Source organism: Lynx canadensis, chromosome A1 (genome assembly GCF_007474595.2).
Source record: "Lynx canadensis isolate LIC74 chromosome A1, mLynCan4.pri.v2, whole genome shotgun sequence".
Classification (NCBI taxonomy): Eukaryota; Metazoa; Chordata; class Mammalia; order Carnivora; family Felidae; genus Lynx; species Lynx canadensis.
In genome coordinates, this window is record NC_044303.2 from 115131162 (window position 1) to 115143179 (window position 12018).

A 12018-nucleotide genomic window follows, 5' to 3' on the forward strand; every position below is an offset into this window, starting at 1 on the left:
ATGTTTACTTAACAAAATCTAGTTTCTTTGTACTAAGACAAAAGTAGTTCTTTTTTTTTTTTTAATTTTTTTTTTCAACGTTTTTATTTTATTTTTGGGACAGAGAGAGACAGAGCATGAACAGGGGAGGGGCAGAGAGAGAGGGAGACACAGAATCGGAAACAGGCTCCAGGCTCCGAGCCATCAGCCCAGAGCCCGACGCGGGGCTCGAACTCCCGGACCGCGAGATCGTGACCTGGCTGAAGTCGGACGCTTAACCGACTGCGCCACCCAGGCGCCCCAAGACAAAAGTAGTTCTTGAGAGAAAGCTGAACACTTTAGCAGTTAGGACAAATGATGATATATAGTTGTCATTTTCATCATAGGTTAAAATATATCCCCCTTACTTGGTAAATAGAAATCTCTCAGGCATAAACTGTGATGACAAGACGTGTAGAAAATGCCACACACAACATGTGCATCAGCTGCTTAAGCATAATGGTTAGCCCTTGCCCCTTGTCATAGCTTGAATCTTAAGGTGATCATCAGTTCTCTAAATCCATGGGGTCCTGTTTCTGAATATTGTACCTACTCTAGTCTTTAGAAAGGTAGAAGTTCTCATACCAGGCCAGGCAGGGGCTTTAGGAAAGTCAAGTGTTGAATAGTAATTCTGGCATCTATTAACTTTAGGTCACCACAAGTGTCTTTGGTAACCTTTGTAAGAGACTGTACTGATCTAGGTTGTAGATACTTAGGGAAGAATTCCAAAGCTAATTGCAAAGCATTTTATAAAACAGAGGACGATATAAGTACTTAGATGCAAATGCCTCCCTAGAAGACTTCAGAGTCTCTGAGGTTGTGGTGATGGCCAGGCATTTAGAAAATGCCACACAGAATGTACCCACCGTCTGTTTTAACTTAATGGTTAGCCTTAGCCCCCTGTCATTGCTTGAATCTTGAAATGATCACTGATTCTCTAATAAATCCATAGGGTCCTGTTTCTGAGTATGTAGCCTAATGTACTATGCTACAGGGCATTTGGAGTGCTGTGAGCTATTACTTGCAATTCAGATTCCAAATGAGAAAAGAACTCTAGGAAGAAAAGTAAGCTGTCCTATTATACAAGGTTTGAGTAAAGATGCAAACCTAAAATATATAGTGAAATGAAGTATCAGAAAAAAGAAACCACTTAGATGTCTCTAATGCTTAATTAGGAATTCATCTAAAAAGATGAGCCATTAAATGGCTAAGTCAGACTTCAAATTGAGTTATTGACTTTGGCCTTTCTTAGTTAATTTTCTCTTACTGTTTACACATGTAATACTCTTTTTTTTTTTTTTTATTATTTTTTTTTTAACGTTTATTATTTTTGAGACAGAGAGAGACAGAGCATGAACAGGGGAGGGGCAGAGAGAGAGGGAGACACAGAATCGGAAACAGGCTCCAGGCTCCGGGCTGTCAGCACAGAGCCCGACGGGGCTCGAACTCACGGACCGCGAGATCGTGACCTGGCTGAAGTCGGACGCTCAACCGACTGCGCCACCCAGGCGCCCCTGTAATACTCTTTTAAAACATTTAAATTTGTACTGTAGGGTTTAGTTGGTGTAATTAACATTAGAATTCTATTCACAGGTAAAATAGAACAGATCAGGTGGTCAGTTAGTGTTATCACTTCTAATTCTCTTTTGTGGTGGTAATGCATACTTACTAAAGACTTAAGTCTCTCCCTCTCCTCCTGAGCACTTTGAGTAATAATGGGATACCAGAAATATCCTCTTCCTATCTTGCTTATTTGTCACTTATTTGGTATCACTTATTTGTCACTTAGTATATCCACTCAGCCTATTAGATGCCAGTAGTAAGAACCATGCTAGGAATCTCAAGTTTTTTTAAACTGTGGATTATAATTATGGTGTAGAGGAAATTGAAAAGGACAGTTTCACTTAAGTCTGCATGTGTATAAAGTATTACAATAAAATGGAAACCTTTTGAGAAAAAGAGTGTGTGAGTAGAAGAGAGGGGCAGAGTGAGAAAGAGAATCTCAAGCAAGTTGCACACTCAGTACAGAATCTGATGCGGGTCTGAATCCCAGGACTCTGGGATCATGACTTGAGCTGAAATCAAGAGTAGAATGTTCTCAAATGACTGAGCCACGCAGATGCCCCAGACAATCAAATAAAAACCTTTCGGATTAAAGTCATGGAGCACATGAGTCTCAACTTTATGCCTTAATGACCTATGTCCTAAGGCCATCTTTGGGATGGGGAGTAGGGCGAGGGAGTTGTGTACTTAAGAGAACAGCTTGGCGCATCCTCACCTAGTTGGTTTGCATAGTTCATGTACATCTGTGGTGTCCCAGCCCAAATTAACAAAACTCTTATAATGAACTTTTGTGACTTAATGACAAGTACTCAAACTAAATCTTACCCTATTTAAATGTGTATTTGAATGATTTTTCTAATTTGGTTGGAATAGGTACATACAACTTTATGTAGTTGTGATGAAGGTGCCTAGTCAATTTTGTGCTTTGATTTTTAGTTAGTGCTATGCTAGGTGGCTTACATGCATTATCCCATTTGATCCTCAGGACAGTTAGAAGACAAATATATTATGTTCCTGTTTTACAGAAGGTGAAACTGAGTATGGGGATTTTATTTTATTCTATTTTTAAAGATTTTTATTTTTAAGTAATCTCTACACCCACCATGGGGCTTGAACTTAGAACCTAGAGATCAAGAGAGTCTCATGTTCTAATGACAGAGCCAGGCAGGTGCCCTGAGGATGGGAATTTTAAATAAGATCACAATAGTCAGGTAAAAGTAGAGCTGGAGATTCAAATTCAGAAGTGTCTGGTTTGGAAAAGTTTGAACTCTTTGTACTGACCCAGGCTGCCTCCTTTGTTATGAAGCTAAACTGTTAATGAAAGTATTGTGTCTAATTAGTAGAAATTCTTAACTTTTCAGCATTTACTGACAAGTTTTTTTATGATTACAACCCATATAAAGACTGCTCCAATTTCTTGTTTTCCTCTTATAGGAACTGAAAGATGTGGGCCATCGTGATCAGATGGCTGCAGCCAGAGGAATCCTGCAGAAAAATGTTCCGATCCTCTATACTGCGTCCCAGGCATGCCTCCAGCACCCTGATGTTGCAGCCTATAAGGCTAACAGAGACCTGATATATAAGCAGCTGCAGCAGGCGGTCACAGGCATTTCCAATGCAGCCCAGGCCACTGCATCAGACGATGCTTCCCAGCACCAGGGTGGAGGAGGAGGAGAACTGGCTTATGCGCTCAATAACTTTGATGTAAGTTACACTTGGGAAGAAACATCAGGTTCTCGACCATCTACCCAAAGTTAAGAGACTTCTAGGGAAATGTGATCAAGGTTTCTGATGAAAGTTCAGTTTCTATTTAGATTTGTAATCTATGTCAAAAGAAATTTTAGAAATCTTCAGTCATTTTGATCTGACTTGGCCTACAACGTTTTTCTTGTTCTTTTTCTTTTGTGTTAAAGTTATGAATTCTTTTATGTAACTTATGTGTCCTATCCAATCATTCTCTGTTGAAGATAGGGATTTGGTTGATTTCACCCAAGATTTTAACCTTTTGGTAGATGAAAGCTCTCTGAGATACAGAGGCAAAGTGTATGTAGACTCTCCTGTCCTGGAGCCCACAGATACATCATAAGTGATTACCACAGAGTATCTTCAATGTTGTCCTTACTTGTGTGCCTAGATGATATACTTCTCAATAATCACAAAATTTAATCAAGTAGAAGGAAATTTGGGCCTAAAATACTTTCTTAGCATAATTCCATATAATTATCTTTTATGATTGATGCCGTGGGTCTGTTCTTTGTATGCGTTCTGTGTGCACACTGTTCTGTGTATCAACTCTAACCTAATTTTTTTGGTGGGTTTTGTGTTTTTTTCAAAAACTTCTACCCACAATGCCTCATGGCTTCCAGTAGATGGCAGCAGTTTAAGATTTTTTTTTAAGGTTTTTTTTTTTTTTTTTTTAAGCCAACTGGTTGGGTTACATTAAAAAAAATTGTTTTTTTAAATATTTATTTTTTTATTTTTGAGAGAGGCTGAGCACAAGCAAAGGAGGGACAGAGAATGAGGGAGACACAGAATCCGAAGCAGGCTCCAGGCTCTGAGCTGTCAGCACAGATTATGACGTGGGGCTTGAAGTCACCAACCGTGACATCATGACCTGAGCCAAAGTTGGACACTTAACCGGCTGAACCACCCAAGCACCCCTACATTTTTATAAACAAACAATAAATAAGTTTAATAGATATTTAAATTTTTTTTTTTTTTTTCAACGTTTATTTATTTTTGGGACAGAGAGAGACAGAGCATGAACGGGGAAGGGGCAGAGAGAGAGGGAGACACAGAATCGGAAACAGGCTCCAGGCTCTGAGCTATCAGCCCAGAGCCTGACGCGGGGCTCGAACTCACGGACCGCGAGATCGTGACCTGGCTGAAGTCGGACGCTTAACCGACTGCGCCACCCAGGCGCCCCAGTAGATATTTAATAATTACAAATATTTAACAAATAAAAAAAAATTAATTAATTGATTGATTGATTTAGGGAGATTATGAGTGGGAGAGGGGCAGAGAGAGAGGAGCGAGAGAATCCCAAGCAGGCTCCACACTGTCAATGCAGAGACCGATGCAGGGCTTGAACTCACAACTGAGATCATGATCTTGAGCCATAATTAAGAGTCAGGATACTTAACTGACTTAGCCACCCAGGTGCCTCTATTTTTTTAATTAACATAGAAAATTGACTAGCCTGTGGCCAGCATCTTTTCATAAGTAGGAATACTTTGAAATACAGAGTCTATATAATGGAGTGCATTTTGTTTTAAAGTTTTTCCTTGCCTTTAACTTTTCTTACTTTGTCTCACCTTTTACTTTGGCTTGGGCAACTGATCCTTGCTGCTGTACATGGCTGATTTAAGACTTCATAAATCGTAAAGACAGTGTTAATTCTACAGATCATGGTGTTAGAACTGACTTTTTATCCTGGAGCCTTAAACATTAAATGACATTATAGCAAACATTTACATGCATCTTATATTGGCACTTTTTTCCATCCCCCTCAAATTTGGCAGTTTTAGGTATCGGCCTCTTTGAAGGCACTAAGGATTACATTTTGCCCTAACTTGAGTAGTAACTGCCAGAGCCCACTTAACCTCTTAGGGCTAGAGTGAAACTTCATATAATGAGGGGGTTGGACGAAATGATCATAAGCCTGTTGCAGCTCAGTGGCTCTATTAAAATTCTATCACGATTCATTCTTCATTCCTGTTGGTCAGAAGGCATTGTGTATTCAGTTTTGAATACACAGTAAAAAAGAAAATATCAGTTAAAACGTAGGTTAATAATGAACTTGAGGCATTGCATTTTCAGTTTTGAAACTGATGATTCTTGGGAAGGGAAAGAAGAAATAGATATATACTTACTGGCAAAGGGCAAGCTTTTTTAAAGAAAAAACTTGGCATTTAACTTGAAATGAGTGCGTAAGACTAGTCCCTATAAAAAAAAGTTAAATGTGGGGCGCCTGGGTGGCGCAGTCGGTTAAGCGTCCGACTTCAGCCAGGTCACGATCTCGCAGTCCGGGAGTTCAAGCCCCGCGTCAGGCTCTGGGCTGATGGCTCGGAGCCTGGAGCCTGTTTCTGATTCTGTGTCTCCCACTCTCTCTGCCCCCCCCCGTTCATGCTCTGTCTCTCTCTGTCCCAAAAATAAAAAAAACGTTGGAAAAAAAATAAAAAAAAAAAAAAGTTAAATGCAAATATTTGCACCGACATTTACCAGTGTCAGAATAAATTGTATCAAGTGGAAAAGTTGGGGAGGCCAGTAGCTGCTGTCCTTGGGGTATTGATGTTTGACCTTGTACTTAAAGCTTGCTTGTGACCTCACCTCATGCATCACTGGTAAAGCTGGATTTAAGTGGAGTTGGGGGGAGTGAAGAGGAGACAGTGAGGATTTCTTCTTACTGGGCAGTTATACTTCACAGGGTGGCTTTGTTGGGATGGATTGTTATCATCTCTCACAGATCAGCTGGAAGCCTTTAGGTAAAAAAAAGCCTCTAATTTAGACATAACAGGATAAATTTGACTGCATTATTTATACAGTTAGATGAGATGTGTAAGATGAGGAAAATAGATTGGAATTGATTGTAAATGCATCTCTTTCTCAAACTTTGAGGATAGAGTCATTCTGTTTTTATTGTTTTTTTGCTGTGAAATAGTTTGGCTAATGTCATGGAGCAGTTTTATACTCTACGTAGAAAAGGAAAAGAGAGCTAACTTATTTTCCTTGCAGTTCTCATTTGGTAACTTCACTAATAATGTGTAAGCTGACATGTAGATGTTCAGATTCAGTAGCATGAACATGATTTTTATGCTGGCATAATTTATATTTGCATTTGTGGTAGATCTTACCTAGGCCCCATTCAGTTGGAAGTATTGCTTCCAGTTCCTTTGAGAACTACCGTAGGGCAACTTGTATGTCTCGCATCTACCAAGAAGTATAACTTTCTTTTAGGCATTGGAGTTTTTGTATTAAATCTTGATGTTTCTGATCAATACTTTCCTCACCTTCTTGAATAATGGAGGGAACAGAAATGAGCACTAAGATTCAATAACACTTTTCTCTGCAGAAACAAATCATTGTGATCCCTTGAGCTTCAGTGAGGAAGCTTTAGGCCTTCCCTGGAGGAGCGCCTAGAGCGCATCATCAGTGGGGCTGCCCTGATGGCTGACTCGTCTTGCCGCGTGATGACCGGCGTGAGAGAATTGTGGCAGAGTGTAATGCTGTCCGCCAGGCCCTGCAGGACTTGCTCTCAGAGTACATGGTAATGTGAGTATTCGAATTTTTCTTTGAAGTAAGACGTGTTTTTCATAACAGATGCTGGATCTCAGATGTTTAAAAAAAATTTTTTTTTTAATGTCTGTCTATTTTTGAGAGACAGAGAGGGGTGGGAGGAGAGAGAGAAAGAGGAAGGCACAGAATATGAAGCAAGCTCCAGGCTCTGACCTGTCAGCAGAGAGCCCGATGTGGGGCTTGAACTGTGAGATCATGACCAGAGCCAAAGTCAGATGCTTGACCAACTGAGCCACCCAGGCACCCCTGGATCTGAGATGTTTTAACTAAAAATGACAAGTATGTTCTTGGCTCCATGACCCTTTACAGTGGGGCAGAATTTTCAAGGAATGCATAAATAAACGGGGTTCTATGTTCCCCATCTTTTTAAAAAAATACTTATTTTTGAGAGAGAGAGAGAGAGACACACACACACACACACACACAGAGTGAGTGGGGGAGGGGCGAGAGAGAGAGAAAGACACACACACACACACACACACACACACACACACACACACACACAGAATCTCAGGCAGGCTCCAGACTCCAATCTGTCAGCACAGAGCCTGATGTGGGGATTGAACCCATGAACTGTGAGGTCAGGACCTGAGCCGAAGTCAGACACCCAACTGACTGAGCCATGCAGGTGCCTCTCCCAACTTTTCATATTGAAAAATTTTAACTTGTGAAAATCATAGAGTGAACACCTATTTTTTATCTAGATTCATTAGTTATTATTTAGATACATGTGTATGTTTGTGTATATAAATGTATGGTGTATTTCTATAGATATATACATACATATAACATTTTTTTCTATTAAACATTTGGAAGTAAGTTGCTGACATTGTGTTGCTTAAACACTAAATATTTCAGCCCCCGTGTCCTAAGGATAATGGCCTTCAGTATCTCAAAATTTCCATTATCACATCTAGGTGGCCATCTAATTTTGGGCAAAAAGGAATGGTGAAAATATTTATAGTTGGGAATTTTTTTCATGAACCGTATATAATGTCATAAGACTAGGAATTACCAACTAGAGCTGTATTAGGCAAAACTGAGTAGTAATTTTGAATTTTTAAGGTTTGTGTTTAAAAACTGGTGCTGTTAAAAAATAGAAAAAAAAAAGCAGTGCTGTAAAAAATTTTTTCCATTAGGTAATACTGTATCTACTAATTTTTATTTCTGTTGTCATTATCTTCCTATTTCCCTTAATACTTCAATTCCAGTGTTTAACGCTTGGAGTTATTGTAATTTATACCTTGTACCCAATATTTACTGTGCAGGAAAGGAATAAATTAAATAAAATTTATATAAAATCATTTTAAAGGGAAAAGGAACAATACAAACTGGTTCTTACAAGTGATTTTTGCCTGTTTAATGCTTTTCAGGGAAAGGTCTTGATACTTTTCTCATTTATTCATTTGCTGTACATCTTATTTGTTCACTTATATGCCTATTTAAGTGAATGTGATAATAGTGGGGTCATGATGGAGTTCCTAGGGGGAGGATGAATGCCTTAGTGTGTTTATCTTGTTTCTACCATATTGGTGAAATTAGTGAAGCATATTGAATTTTTTAAGCCATTGCCATGTTTTGATCATATGCAGTCTACCTCAGAAAAATGAGATTAGAGGCTTAGTTAAATCAAATGGAAAAAGCAGTTGATAAGTCGTAGTGAAAATGTGGTGCACATTTTAAAAACCTTATCTAAGTTTGAAAATCAGAAAATATAAAAAAAATGGATATTTGAAGAATGGTTCATGATAGTAAGAGTTTTAAACGGGGGCGCCTGGGTGGCTCAGTCGGTTAAGTGTCCCACTGTTGATTTTAGCTCAGGTCATGATCTCACCGTATGTTGGTTCCAGCCTGCATTGGGCTCTGTGCTGACAGTATGACTTGGGATTCTGTCTCTCTCTCCCTCTCTATCTCTGCCCCTCCACCTCCCCTGTTTGCTCGCTCGCTCGCTCTCTCTCTCTCAAAATAAACAAATACACTTAAAAAAAATTTAAAAAAGTTTTAAACAGGGAAACAACGGACTCCGGGTATGTGTGTGGATCAGTTTATCTGCTATCACATGTAGTACAGTAGTGGTAAAAAAAAAAAAAAAAATCTAATGCAGTTATGGTTAGGAAAACGCTTTGAAAACAGTCTTTGGGGGGAAGAATATGTGGTAAGTTTGTTCTTATTGCTCCATATGAGAGCTTCCTAACCATTCTGCATATGAGAGCTTCCTAATGTCCCTTGAGTCTTGGGGTTGGTTGGATCTTGGGCTAGTTGTCTCTGGTCGTGAGTAACCTTCTAGTTTCTCTCAGAGTGTCCATACAAGTAATATTTTCAGTTTGTGCTATGGATGTCAGTAAACGTAGGTAACACTCATTTATACTGAAGACCTGAAGACTATAACATCACTCTTACATAATAGCATTTATTATGTACGGAAAACTAGAACAATGATCTTTGTTTGGCTTAAATTTAAAGATCATGGTGGATATTTAGAAAGATATTAACTTGAGATTCAGATTATACTTTATTTTATTTTTTATTTTAAAAATTTTTTAAATGTTTATTTATTTTTGAGAGAGAGAGAATGAGCAAGGGAGGGGCAGAGAGAAAGACACAGAATTTGAAGCAGGCTTCAGGCTCTGAGCTGTCAGCACCAAGACTCAGGCGGGGCTCAAACTCACAAGCCGTGAGATCATGACCTGAGCCAAAGTCAGATGCCCAACAAACTGAGCCACTCAGTCACCCTGAGATTCAGATTATATTTTAGAAGATTGTCTCTGGGCATATTTTTCTTAAAATATTTAGTCCTTTGTATTGAGTCATGTAACCTTGAGCAGGCTAGGTGCTGTCAAAAGTGATGGAGTGAAGATAAAGTGGAGGTGGGGGGCTTGGGGGAGAGGGCAGTGAAGCACATTTGAAAGCTTAGTAAGTAATAGGGTCTGCAAGAAGCAGAAGCAACTGGGATTATAATTTTGCTTATTTATGAAGCTTTCAAAAACATATAGAACCTTTGGTAACAATCAACTGACAGTGTCTGCCTATCACTCTGTTCATACTGAGTATGTGTCACATGCAAAGTCGAGTGCTGGGCACTGTGTAAAAGGAGGAATGATGCACTGATCGTTTCCTTTTGAGAGGGTCTCTATAGAGCATGTATAATAATGACAATTTTTGCTAGTCACTATTTTTATAGATAAAATAAAATCTTGCTATAGTCTCTAGTCTTGCTTCTTCATCCTGTGTTGCCACTTAGTAAGTTCCATTGGTTTTCCAAACTCTGTGGCAGTGATTCTGAATTTTGGATGCACATTAGAATCCCTGAGGAACTCTAAAAGAAATCTTGATGTATAGGTTATACCCCATTTAAATCAGAGTCACTGAATTGAGGTCCAGGTGACAGTATTTTTAAAAGTTCCTCAGGTGGTTCCAATGGCAGAGAAACTCCTCTGGTGGTTATTGCATTTGTCCTTTACTGTCTTCGCTGTCTTTGCTTTATTCTAGGCTTTACTCAGTTTCTGTGTTTTCTAGTCTGTTCTACTTGCTCAGGCCAGCCTGAGCTTATGCCTTCAGTAGGACATAGTTTCATTATGTGTTTGAAATTCTTTTCCCACTTCTTTAAAACCTAACCTGCTCTTGGTTCAGGGCCCACATTTCCCCCATCCCTTTGCTGAAGGCTATTTCCAACTGCACTATTCTGCATTATTCTTTGCTGGTTGAAGTTTTGTACCCAATGTTGATTTCCCTGAATTGTTGCTTAGTTGTATTTTCTTTATCCATGTAATGTCTGTAACTGTGTTTAGCTTTTAAAAGACAGGAAATATTTTTAAAATACTCTTTCAGGAACTAGTGTAATACTAGAGGACGTACTTAGTGATTGCTTTATAAACTCATGCTGACTTGGGAGAATGAATAAAACGAACAATTTTGGATATTCATGGTGCTAGGGATACTTAGTGACTAAAATAAAAAAAGATCCTTCCCACTTATGGGCCTTACATTCTAGAAGGTTACAGGGAAGGAGGCCAGGGTGGTTTACCTCTACTTCCTGTAGATCTGTCAGTATACAGATGACATTAGTAGAAAAAATTAAACCATGTGGTCTGAAACAAGCAGTGAGGCAAAGTGGTATCCTAGGTCATAGGTCATAGTAGAGTTAATTTAATTCATCAGGTGAGAGCCAGACTCCCTCTAAAGGCTGCAAGGGCCAGGAGGCCAACAGCCTTAATGTTCCTACATGCATTGTGGTTTAAAGTGTGCAAGTTACTTTTGCCTGTATTGCTAACTTAACTGTAGAGAGCTAAGAGATATTAATGTTAAAAGTAATGCATTTGACCCTTACTTACTTAACATTATGGAAATGCCTCAGATGGACGACAACAGAGGTCTTTTGACATTGAATGGATCTTGGTGGTTCCACAAATGATTTCCAGGTTTCCTTGAAATGAAATGTGGTTATTGTGGTTAAGTTTAATTTGTTCCTGCTCTGTCAACTTAAGGTTACTCCTGGGAGGGTTCTAGAGAAAGAAAAACAGCTTGGATGGGTGTTATAACCTTAAAAGGTTTAAAAGTAAATGGATTGAATAAAATGAAATATAATTGAATTTAAAAAATTATCACTTTATTTTTTCATATTGAAAGTTATGCATATGCAGTAAATTACTGAACCACCACTACCATATGTAGGAATATGCATTCTAATTTTTCTCCTTTTTTGTATGGAGGTTTAAACAAAATTTTTTTTTTATTTTAAAATAGTTTTAACCCTCTTTTTTTTTCATGTTTATTAATTAGAGAGAGAGAGAGAGAGAGAGTGCGCGAGAGAGAGAGCGCGCGCACACGTGTGTGTTCCCGTGCACTTGGGTTCAGAGGGAGAGGGAAGGAGAATCCCAAGCAGGCTCTGTTGTCAGCTCAGACATGGGCTCTGTTGAGGATATGCTGGTTGTCAATATGTTCCTTTCACCCTTTATTATGGCATCTGCTTTGAGTTGTTTTCCCAGTAGTAGAATTTACTGTAACCATGCTTATTTGTCTTTGTTACCACCACCCATCTTCAAACCCCCAGACCTTTCAAAAAATAAACAAAACTCTTCTTCCCCACTCCCTCACCCCCAGCTGCTAGAAAATTTAGAATTATATAAGTAGTTTTTATTACTT

General features: G+C 38.9%; 1 protein-coding gene across 1 annotated transcript in view; it reads left to right on the plus strand.

Annotated features, from left to right (window-relative positions):
* Positions 1-12018, plus strand: part of CTNNA1 (catenin alpha 1) — a 179983-nt gene that overhangs the window by 63921 nt on the left and 104044 nt on the right. Inside the window, exons 6-7 of the mRNA XM_030319218.2 lie at positions 3016-3285; positions 6653-6852. The gene's annotated coding sequence lies outside the window, so the exon portion shown is untranslated. The remainder of the gene's footprint in view (positions 1-3015; positions 3286-6652; positions 6853-12018) is intronic.